Here is a 12,350-nt window from a genome sequence, read left to right as displayed (position 1 = left end):
CCACCAAGATGCCCTTTATAGGTGAATGGGTAAACAAACTGTGGGATGCCTATACAATGTAGCATTATTCCAAGATGAAAAGAAATGTGCTGTCATAAACACAGAGGAGAGGGTGGTTACCAAGGGCTGGGGGGGTAGGAGAGAGGGGGAGATGCTGGTCAAAGGGTCCAAGCCTTCACTTATAAGATGAATGACTTCTGGGGATGCATGGTGCCTGTAGTTAGTGATACTGTGCTGTATACTTGAAATTTGCTGAGTAGATCTTAAGTGTTGTCATTACACATACACAGAGAAACTGTGAAGTGATGGATGTGTTAACAGGGTAGTGGTGATCATCCCTTGAAGCACATGTATTTTGAATTATCATGTTGTACATCTCTTTTTTTTCATGTTGTACATCTTAAATATATACAATTTTACTTGTCAATTGTATCTCAATAAAGTTGGAGGAAAAATGAGCTATCAAGCTATAAACTGACATGAAGTGGGCTTAAACACAACATTGCTACATGGAAGAGGCCAATCTGAAAAGGCTACACTCTTTATATTTCCAATTACATGACATTCTGGAAAAGGCAAACGTATAGAGACAACAGAGCAAAAGGGTCTGTGGCTGCCCGTGGTGAGGGGCGGGGCTGGTACTAGGAGCTCTGCCGGCTAGCTGCTCAGTTATCCTGCCATTCTTGAACTACTAAAAACAATGAAGTCTACTAAAAAAGAAAAAAATAAGGATATGAGCCAAAAGGGGCTGAGTGGCCCAAATTGGTGGAGAGGAGCTCTTGGGAGATGCGGGGGGTCAGGAAGTGACTAAGCTGTTTTGAGAACCACCAGTGAGAGACAGGGTGTCCCAAGATCCAAGAGAATTCTGGCAGGGTAAGTTGACTGCTTTCTGGATTTAATGCATGTATTAGAGTCCTGGGGAGAAAAAAGGAGTCATAAACACACAACTCAAGGTCTACTTTATGCACAGAGTAAACGTAAGAAACCAGCAATGGGAAGAACTAAATTGATTTTTGGGGGACAGAATGTTCTGGAATTCTCAGCACCTGTCTGCAGCTCCCCCCCTCCCCCAGGCACAGATAGGGCATCTTCCACACCATGTTTTCTAACTGTAATAATTGCCCTTCTCCAACTGCCAGACTAACACAAAGTATTAAACCTCTTGGTACCTGTCAACTGCTTTTTAGAAATCCCTGTGTGCCAGGAGTGCTACCTGAATCTGGGGGGCAGTGGGACCGACAGCCCAAGTGGTGGGGTGCTTCATGGAAGGGGCTTCATCTCTCTGCTCTGGGGCCTTGGGCCTGTGCTCCAACACTGCCAATTCACCCTCAAGGCTGTGGAGGGCAGAGCCCAGAAGGGTGTGGGGTCAGATGGAGGCAGGGACGTGGTACAGAAGACCAGGGCTGAGGGGGTACCCTTGGGGGCCCCTGATGAAGCCTCCAGACCCAGACACAGATACCTGTTACCTCCAAGGAAAAACAAAACACAAAGCCAGACCAGGAAAAGACAAAGAAAGGAAAGGGGAGGGAGAGAGCTCTTGTGGAAGCTGCTGTAGGCATGGGACACACCTTTCCTCCAGAGTCCTGGGGGCCACTAGGAGGCAGTGACTGCCATCCCAATCTCACCAGCAGACTGACGCCCCCATGGCCTTGGCTGAAGGCCCTCTGCCACTTGGCAGTGGAGCTGAGTTTAGGACTCGACCTGCCAGGGGCCCCTCAGGAGGTGGGGTGCATGTCTGCTTCCCCTTCAGGAGCTACTCCATGTGCGGTGGGTGGGGGATGGGGGGAGACCTGTGTTCTCCCATCCCAGGTGAGGCATGCAACCTTGATGAGGGCATGTTCTTATATCAAGATAGGAGCTTGCACAGGCACACCAACTCGTCTGCAGCATGTGGGAAACATGCACAACACGGGGTCTAAGGGGGTGCCAGGGCCGGCTTGGTGGGCTCCCTACAGCCCCAGGTCAGTGCAGCTGCACTCCACTCCACACTTGTGGGAGAGAATCAGCCATCAAACAGCATCTCCGGTGTTTGCCGGGCATGCCCGTCTCACGGCCACAGCTGAGAAAGGAGGACGTCTGCCTCGTTCTTGCAGACTGAACTGAATTAAATCGGACAGAATTCAACCAGGGCCAGCCCCGCCCCTCCTGTGTGGCAACCCAGTTGAGGGTCCGGGGAGTGGCCGCAGAATGAATGCACAGGCCCCCTCTGCCTTCATCTGTGAGGAAAAAAAGGCAGGACAGGTCAAAGCATCCTGTTTCCTCGTCTGCCATGACATCATCTGCCTTTTTCATCCTTCTTTCAGTAAAATACTTGGTCTCATCTGCTCATCACTGACAGTAGCAACGTCTTTTTGGAGGATGAACTGAGAGCCTGGGCACTCCTGTGACTTCTCCTGGTCCTGAGTTCCCTGCTGGGGACCATCCTGGCCTTCTGGGGGCCCGAGTTGCACACACTGTCCCCATGGTACCATCCAGTTCTAATGTGCCTCCATTTCATGCTCAAAAACACTTGGGGCTAATGCAGCTGCCTTTGCACACTTTATAATCTAGCAGGACGGTGCCTCTCATTCCTGTTCTCTTTTAAGCACTTATTAAGTCTGTAGTTTTAACTATTCATTTAATGCCTGTCTTCCCTGCCACAGATGGTGCCACGAGGGCAGCTCTGCGAGCTTTGCCTCCTGCTGCCTTACAAGCTCATCTTTCTTACCTACTGCCCCATCCAACCTCATCTGTCCTTCTCCACTGGTCTGCATTTCTCTGCACTTTCAAACCAGGGGGACCTCGCCACACCTACTCGCGGGTTCCTCCTGCCAGGGACTCCCAAGCTGCTGGCCCACTGGGCAATGCTAACAGTCACGTGGGGTCCTGTTCCACCTCTTCAATGATGCCCTTCCGTGGCACTTGCTCTGCTCTCCAGTGCCTCTGAGTGTTCTTTGATTCCTCTCTGGTGTAAGCGTGATGCCACCCCTGGGAGGCGCTGGGCTGTCCCACCCTTGCTTATTCACAGCAGGCAGATTTTACGGATTTCATGAAAGGGCTCTGGTGATTAAAATATTTAAAAATCACTGCTGTGTGGGATGTGTGCACACAGCAAAGACTTTCAAAAGCAATTAAAAACGCAATTCCTTGCAAGAAGTCAACCTTGGCTCCTTGGAGCGGCTCCTGCCTCCCCTTCCTGGGCCTTGCACTAGTGCGGTCCGGTCCTCCTTCCCTGGCAGCTGGCGCCATCATGGAAAGCCTACATCTTCTAGCCTCTAGAGTCTGCTGGCTCCCCAAGAACAGGATATTTTAGTGTGGAAGTCACTTTGGGAAGGAAGCAAAGGCACTCTCTAGAGTTTAGAAGGGGAATAAAAAGGGAGCCTGGATTTCTGGGAGTGGTCAAGAGGGCCACCGGTCCCTGACTCTCCAAGGTGGTTTCTGCCAGCTTGGTGACACTTTGTGAGTAGAAGGCCAGCTCATGTGCCCACACCACCAGTCTGCAGCAGACATCCTGCGAGTGCCGGGGCCTGGAAGCCTTGGCCCTGGCGTCCCACGTGCTCCAGGTCACTGCACATCCCCTCGCTCCTTCTCCCACCACAGATGTGCCCTCCCAGTCCTCCCACCATTTCCACAGCTGACAATAGGCTTTGTTACCTCTTGGTCTTACTAAATACGGCACAATGGCTTCCCTGCTCCTCTGACCAAGAAATTAAAAAGGAAAAGCATCTCTACACCCAAGAGGTGAGGGGACTTGCGCTCCATTCCCTCCCACACTTCCCCCAGCCTCCTTGGGCCTGTCTTGCCCTGGCACTGCACAACAGACTTACGGGCATCACCTCAGCCAGGCCTCCAGGGACACGCATTCCTCTCATTTCTGCTTCTCATACTGGCTCTTTCTTATTCTCAAGAGACCCTGTTTCCCACTTCGCCTAAAAAACACCTGTCATGGGGCACAACCTCATTCCACATCCTCCTCTCTACCTTTTCTTCAAAGGACCTTTGTCTTCAGCTTTCCTTGGTGCCAGACTCCGAGAGAGCGAGCCCCCTGTGCCACGTCCACCTTGACACCCCCACCCCCCACCCCGTTCCCTGGCCCTCAGCCCTGTGAGGCCCAGTAACACTGTCCCCTCTCTGGGTTGGTCTCCTCAGATTCAAATGTGGTTAAGCCATCGTTGATGAAAACCTTCCCTTGACTGCTTCCCCGTGGACACCCCCAATCTCTGTCCTTCCTCCCAATCTCTGTCCTTCCTCCACACTTGGGGCTTCAGGGAGGTCTGCACCTGCCTCTACCTGCTGTTACCCCGTGACCTGGGCTTGGCTTCTGCTCTCCCAAGAGAAGAGCAGTGTGGTCACTGGTCAACTCTGAACATTCTGGTTCTGATTAAATACAGAGAACCAACCAAGATCTGAGTCTATACTGCCAACTGGAATGGCTGCACCACTGCCAAGACAAGGAGCTCATCATAGTTAATGTGTAAAAAGAAGATTATTAATTCCTTGTGCTGAAGGAAGATGATCATTACAATTGATTTCCACAGCATTTGGGAGACAATAGTGTTGACCTCTCAAAGGGAAAGTTAATGCAATAATTCCATGAATGTTTCAAATACCGATCAATTTAGGTGAGATCAGTTCATTTCCCTGAAAAAATGTTCACACGGTCCTCCCCACTCAGATGAATAGAAAGCAGGTAGTTAACAGATGTCTTAGTGCTACCTTACAACAAATAAATAAAAACAAATAAATATATAAAGCATTTTGAAAGATCTACTATTTACTTTCTTTTGAGGTACTGAGCTAGAAACTTAAAATGTATTTGTATAATCTTTATGACATACCAAGTTCCACTTTCCAGTCGAAGGTCTGAGTGTACAACAGGCTGAAGCAGAGAACAGCACAATGGCCCAAAGCCAGCTGCAGTTATCAGCAGATGGTGGGTTTTGAACCCACATGTATGGGCCCAAAGTTTGTGCTCTTTCTATACCACCAAACCAAAACATTGTCCAGTATTTCTGTTCTGTAAGTCATTGCACGATGCCCAGTATTGAGAAGGACCAAATGTCCAAGAGTCCCTAATACATTCTTGCTATCTTGGTCTGAAAAAAGAGGCGGCCAAGGACACCTGCCTCGGCAGCAGTGGTGCTGAAGTTTAGGAAGATGAGAAGAGACGCACATGGGCACCGTGTCTGAATTCCCAGCACTGCCTTCTTCCCCATTCTACAGCCAAGCATCTGAAGAACAATCTGGAAAACCTGATGGAGCACTAAAATCCCACTGGCCTTCAGAGTACCAGCATATGGTTCTATCACTGGTTACTATAAGCAAAGTCAAATTACAAACACACTCATTTGGGAAGCACTGTAATAAAGGATTAGACGACTTCTTATGTTCACATATGAAATTCCAATTAAGCTATACATGCGCAGTACTATGTTATTTTGGTAACACAGGGACACAATTTAATGATTCTAATTTTTTTTTGTAGTTTTTTTTTTTTACAAGTCAGGTGCCATAAACATTCAAATAATCCATCTTTTAAAAAGTACGTTTACAACATCAAAAGAATTAAGATGAAATATAAACCTTTCTACTTACAATTTTTATACAGATTAACCAAATCACAAATACCACAAATAAATGTTAAACTGTAACAATATAATGAATAAACATTCAGATTCTTAATAAAATCTTCCTTTAACATTTGTTTTTAACTTACCATTATACTAAATAATCTATGCAGAGTTTTGGGGTACAATACCAAGAAGGCACCAACAGTACAAAGCAGATACAAAGCAGTTTCAGAACTTTCTCGAGTGCTCTACACGGATGAACGGCACAAAAAAGGCAACAAGCTTTAGGTAAACCTGGTGCAACCCTAGAGAATTCCCTCTGGATTCCCAGTCATTTCCGATCCATGATGCCGAACTGGCTTACAGTGAGAGAGACCACAGATCTACTGTTACATGCTTCTCATCTGCACTATACGAGTATCATATTTCAAACACCAGCATGACAATTTTAAAGCACAAATGCTTTAAAAATGTATAAGCAAAAAGGATTGCTCAGATTTTCAAAACCACTACATTTACAAAAATATTTCCCTTAAACTTGGGATTGCTCCAAAACATTTACAAATATAAAAGTATTATGGAAGGACCCAAAGCATGTGTGCATATGTGTGTATTAACATACTGTTACCATACTATATAAAAGTTACCAATTTAAAAACCGTATTAACATATAAGCAAATAAAGGTCAAATAGTCTCCTCTAAATGGTTTGAACGTTATGTGGCATGCGGTGTGGGCAGCATACATGTGTGACTCTTTACTTAGACACAACCAGTGATGAGCCACGTGTGGCTCCAAAAGCCAGCAGGAACCTGCACACCCATCACCTATGCCTGCAGCAGCAGGACAGACTGTGAACACACCACGCACTGTGTACTGCACACAAACACAATGGTATTCTTCTACCCATGCATCAAAATGGTCTGCGTGTCTCCCTCAGCTTTGAAGACTTGTGTCAGCACAGAGTCGTCATGAGTTCTCTCAAATCCATTCCACTGGCTTCGTTAGGTATTTTGTTTCACACTAAATGAAAAGACTGGAATGTTTCAATAGGAGTTTTTTGCTTACTTTTTAGACACCAAAAAAGCCATTAGTCTGAAAGCTTATCTGAGCATACTAAAAATGGAGGCATTCAGTATCACCAATAAGGAATCTGGATGATCTAAGCAGTACATTTTTAGAGATGGAAGAAGATTCCAAATGACAAGCCTATCACACATAATAGCTAGTACTTTTCACAGGTACCTTGATTATGACAATTCTCTGACCTGTTAAACCAAGTTTGGCATGATTAATAAGAAGCACACAACTTATGACTACAGTGATTCTAGAATGCAGTTAGTGGTTTCATGCCAATCTGACTCCACAGTACCAGCGAGGGGGATGGAACAGCCTGCAGTCCCCAGGTATTTAGTAACCAAGGCTATGGCTTTCTATTTAGAGGACTGCAGATTAACCTCATAATACTAACATTCCATTTAAAAAGGACAAAGAAATAAGAGTAAGAAAACTGTCAATGCTTCTTTGAAAATGAAAACTGACTCACCAATATATCAAGTAACAGTCAAACCTCTATCCTATCAATGCCGTGCAGACCTTTACATGGCAGCTCTGAGCACGGAGATGAAAATCACGTACTTTAGGGCAAGAATCTAGATGTGGTTCTGATCTCTGAGGCTGCGTCAGCCGTCCTTTGTTCACCTGTGAGGTGTGAACATCAGCACCCTGGCCGGTTGGTGTGGGCCAAGTGATACTGGGCAGTCCTTCCCAGCACTCAGATGGTGCCCAGCAGCATTTCTGGGGCACACGAGAACCAGAGAATGCAACCTGACGTTTGGGCGTCTTCACCATAGTTTGACATATTATTTTAGACCTATGATTTGAGTAAAGGAACATGTCAGAGAGTCGATTCTCTGCTATGCAAAGGGAAACCAGAAATGCCCTCTAAATCATTTTATATAAACCAGTGTTGGGGCAGTTCCCTGGGTGGAAAGAGGAGGCCCCCAAGCATTTCTGCTCCAAGCACAGAGTGGAGCGGACTGTCCATTTGGACACGCTGATCCAGAGGAAATCGACACTGAATATTAACATGAATATGAAGATCGAAGATGTACATTTATTTTCATGAATTACAAGTGCATTTCTGTTCATATTAGCAGGCAGTCTTTATATAACCCATTCTCCATTGCTGTCAAAAACCAAACGAGAAAAAAAGGACAGCTGAGAAATGAAAAGCTAAAAATAGAATTAGTTTTCCTAAGTGATCTGCTGGATAGCATTTCCGTGGGACACAAACTCAGAGGTAACAATAAATTTTTCGTTTCAATCATAGGCATGTGGCACTTGGACAGTCATCTCTGCACAGAAAGCTGTAACAGTCATGCGAGGGTACAGTAATTATTGAACAAGGCAAATTTCTCACCACAGAGAGCAGTGGGGGAGTAAAGAGGAGGCACCGCACTGGGACAGAACACCAAGTCAACGCCACAGTATGCAGTGGCAGGAACAAATACTTAAAGAGATCAGGATAATATGGGCTAGAGCTCCAAACATGACTTAGTGCTAGCTTTTTCTCATGGTCTTAGCTCAGCTGTATCAGAAACATTGGAGAGTACTTGATGACAGAACAGTGCTTCATGTCATGAGCTCATGAAGGCTTTATTACAAATTGTTATATCGTAGGTTGAAAAATGAACTTGAGATGCTGACATGCTGGAGGAGGAAAAAGAATTGTACACTTTCTTATTTAAAGACGCAGGGCTCCTCTCTGCTAAATCCTGAGGCATTGGACGTGGCTACACTGAACGTGGCACGCCATGTGAAGGAGCTTGGGGGCATGTGTACCCCTGCGTGTGCAGCTCTGCCCTGACATCCAGCTGGCCTGCGGGCTGCTTCTCCACATGCCTTCCTTAGTGCCCTGCTCCAGTGTCCATCTCTCACTAAATCCCGAGTGCAGCTGCCACTTTCAATCTTTCTGTGTAAGCCTTGCAAACAGTACTGCAGATAACACATCTGGGTGAGTGTTTTACCTCTATGAATAGTGTGAGAAACCACAGTAAATCTAGACAGTGAAGTTGCTGGGTGCAGTACTTCTTTCTTTTATTTAGAAAAATGAGTTTTCTAAAAGCTGGGCAAACAGCACAAACCTTAAATATGCTAGTGACTAACATGATATGAGGAAAGACACGGGCAAGTGCCCCCAAAGGTTCCCGAGATGGGAGCACCTGCTGCAGGCTGCAAAGACATCCCAGGTGTTTCCACATGCTCCTGCTCCGGGGAAACGCTGATGGTGAAAAGGTGAAGTGCAAATAAAGGGCTGTCACTGACTTAAAGTGCCCTAGGTAGTAGCCTTCCCTATCATAAAGTGAGAGGCCAGTGACGAGAGCCAATTTGGAAAGAACTATCTCTGGTGTGACTGCATGGGTCAGCAGGGCGGCACATAAGGATTCAGGAGAGGGAGGAACCACTGCATCTTTCAAACCAGAAAGCGATTAGTGACTAAAGCAACGGTAAGCAGTAGGTGCACTGAAAGTACATACTGCCACAGGTCACCAGTGGGTGACACACACAGGGATGCCAGGAACAGTTCTCTGGACTGAAGGAATTCTTTGAAAGCATAAAAGCCACAACTACCAGAAACCGCCCCTCCGAACGGCTCAAAGGAGTCAAGGTGGGTAAGCCGAGACGGGCTGGAGACAGGACCGGGGTCAAGAACTGGGAAGAACAACACCGATGTCTGAGCATGTCCAGTCCTCTGAGCCCTTGTCCTATTGAAAAACAAACAAACAAACAAGCCTATGAGTTAAGAATGACCCACATTAAAACAACATTAGCAGCAATATTAGGAAAATGGAGAAGTGAAAAGAATGTACCAACATTACGAAAACTGGAAAAATGGGAAGCAGAGGGGGAAGGTCATTTCACCTGGAACCACGAGGGCGTGCGCATCACAGGGCAGCTCTGAAGGACTGGGCTCGGCCTCCAGTCTGCAGGCGCCTCTCCCTGGGCACCTCAGAGGAGGTTCCCTATTTCTGTGAAATAGGGAACACACGCACTCATGCACACTTGCAGCTTGGCAGACTTCAGTGTTCCTCAGGTGCCTTTTATTAACTACGGTATCCACCACTCCAATGGTCAAAACCAGGATCTGAAGGTCTTTGTAAAGAACACATATTTGGGGGGGGGGGGTCCTTGGGTGGCTCAGGTCATGGTACCAGTGTCCTGGGATCAAGTTGCACATTGGGCTCCCTGCTCAGTGGGAACCCTGCTTCTCCCTCTCCCATTGTCCCTGCTTATGTTCCCTCTCTCGCTGTGTCTCTCTGTCAAATAAATAAATAAAAATCTTTATAAAAAAAAAAGAAAAAGAAAAAGAAAAAGAAGGAACATACATTTGGGAGGTCCCTGGGTGGCTTAGTCAGTTAAGCGTCTGACTTAGGCTCAGGTGGTGATCTTGGGATCCTGGGACTGAGCCCCAGGTCAGGCTCCCTGTCAGCAGGGAGTCTGCTTCTCCCTGTCCCTCAGCCCCTCCCTCTGATTGTAGTCTCTTGCTCACGCTCTCTCGCAAATAAATAAAATCTCGGGGGAAAAAACCCCACACATTTGGGGAGCCTGCATGGCTCAGTTGGTTGAGTGTCCAACTCTTGATTTTGGCTCACGATCTCAGGGTTATGAGATCAAGCCCCACATCGGGCTCCATGCTAGGCATGGAGCCTGCTTAAGACTCTTTCCTTCTCCCTCTCTCCACGCCCTTCTGAAAAACACACACACACACACACACACACACACCACGCAAAACATTCATCTGTGACCTCTTTTTCTTTTTTCTTTTTCAATCTCTACACCCAATGTGGGACTCAAACCTGCACCCTGAGATCAAGAGTCACACGCTCCACTGACTGAACCAGCCAGGCACTCCTGCTACCTCCCCTTCTTACCAGGTCTCTTTCCCTCTCTGGATGTCCAGTTAGGACAGAATCAACCACACAGTGCCAAGCGTGTTGTTGTAACAGTCAAGTTCCCTACAACTGCAACAAAGCAGGACAAGCAAAATGAAGTACTGGCTGGAAGTGTGAGGTTGGTGGGCTTGGATTCTGGTGAGGCAGGGAGCCATGGCATGGTTCCCAGGAGCAGCAGATAGTTCTGATCACGTAGGTCTGGGGTGATCTGACAGCTGTGGCCCCACCAGTCCTGAAGGACAGCTCCCTGAGAGACAGCAGGTGGCATCCTGCAGACAAGTCTTCACTCATTCTCTAGACTTGACAGGACCCACCTGCAAGAGGTCTACTAGAAGTGTCACACCATCAAAGTACAAGAAGCACACCTTCCCCCCTTCATTATGGTAATATCTCTATTTTACATGAAGAGATTATATTACAAATCAAATCTACTCTAACCCTTTATAGGCTAATAGTTTTCAAGGGTGAGCATCAGAATCCTCTGCAGAGCTTGTTAAAACACAGACTGTTGGGGGGCAAGGCACAGATGGATCACACTTCTGAGAACCACTGCCTAAGGCATCCATATGTAATGAATTAGGTTCATCCAGAGGTTTCCATTGGTTTTGCATCACACTGTGGAGAAGTGAAACACTACTACTCCAATCACGTTGTGTTCTTGGCTCTGATGAGGAAGTCTGCTTGAGATGGCTGGAGGGTAACGTAAGTGTGTCAAAATGCAAACAAAATAGATCTTCCCTTTGGAGAGACCCTTACTGTTGTGAAATGTCTGCTAGTATGATCTAGCAGAATGTCACTTTGGTATTTCACAATGCACTTTCAGGCAAAATGGGAGTTCATCTACCACTCAGGAGTCAGGGCAGGAAGAATGATTGTTATAACCCAACTCTCTGACAAGGAGATGGACTCAGAGATGGGAAATGACCTCCCTCTAGAGATACGCTCTTCTGAACTGCAGCCAAATCTACTGTCTGGGAGAAATTAATCGGTCTGAGAAAATTCACCAACAGGCAGAAGAGGAAGGAAGTTAGGCACCTACCTTCACCAGCCTCTAGCAAGAGGAGGCTTGTCACAAAGTTAACCACAGACATATTTTTTAACTTTTCACTGGACACATTATCTAAAACTGACCCACTTAAACGAAATATAATGAACACCCCCGATCATTTCAGACCACTGAGGGCATCAGTAAAGCCTGTGCTGAGTCAAGGAGGGGACACGTGGGGCTTTTCCTGGAGTAGGCTTTGCTATCCCCTCCCGCAAAGGTGTCCCCATGGCTGTACTCTGAGGTCCTGTGTGGGCACGTTTTCTAGTTCTTTCCTATGTGGCTGGGCAGTCAACATCACCTTTCTTTAAAGTCCCTGTATGTTCCAGCACCTGTACCTCCCTGACACTCCAGTTTGTAGCATCTAATCTCACTGTTGCAGGCTGGGAACTCAGTAACATTGTGGTATAGTATTGTGAATGAGCTCCTCAGCCTTTTCCAGAGCACAGAACTACTACTCCAAGGCAGCATACTGAACTTAGAAGAAAATGGGATTTCCGAGACCAAAGACCCAGAGCTGCCTAACTTTGCCAACAGTGTATAATCTTCAGCAAAATGCTTAAACACGTGCAATCTTCAGTTTCCTCAGTCATAAACATGGGCTGTATACTGACTTCAGTCAATGTTGCTGTGAGCAACAAAATAAAATGTTTGTGAAAGAACCTGGCCCAGAATTTAATGAGTGCCCCCAGCTCCACCTTCCTCTGGATTTACTTTTATATTCTAATGACTAAATTATAAGCCAATCTAGATGTTGGGACCTCCTTGGAAATGCATTAAGAAAGAAGTAAGATAGACTGAC

At 46.6% G+C, this 12,350-nt stretch overlaps 1 protein-coding gene across 1 annotated transcript in view; it reads right to left on the bottom strand.

Annotated features, from left to right (window-relative positions):
- Positions 1–5,415: 5,415 nt before the first annotated feature.
- MAPK1 (mitogen-activated protein kinase 1) overlaps positions 5,416–12,350 on the bottom strand; it is a 105,752-nt gene continuing 98,817 nt past the window's right edge. The window contains exon 9 of the mRNA XM_004742524.3: positions 5,416–9,315. The gene's annotated coding sequence lies outside the window, so the exon portion shown is untranslated. The remainder of the gene's footprint in view (positions 9,316–12,350) is intronic.

The sequence above is a fragment of the Mustela putorius genome, unplaced genomic scaffold (assembly GCF_011764305.1).
Source record: "Mustela putorius furo isolate JIRA1106 unplaced genomic scaffold, ASM1176430v1.1 tig00003858_pilon_pilon_pilon, whole genome shotgun sequence".
NCBI lineage: Eukaryota > Metazoa > Chordata > Mammalia > Carnivora > Mustelidae > Mustela > Mustela putorius.
Note: the sequence above shows the minus strand (reverse complement) of the source record. Positions and strands in the feature narration are given on the sequence as shown.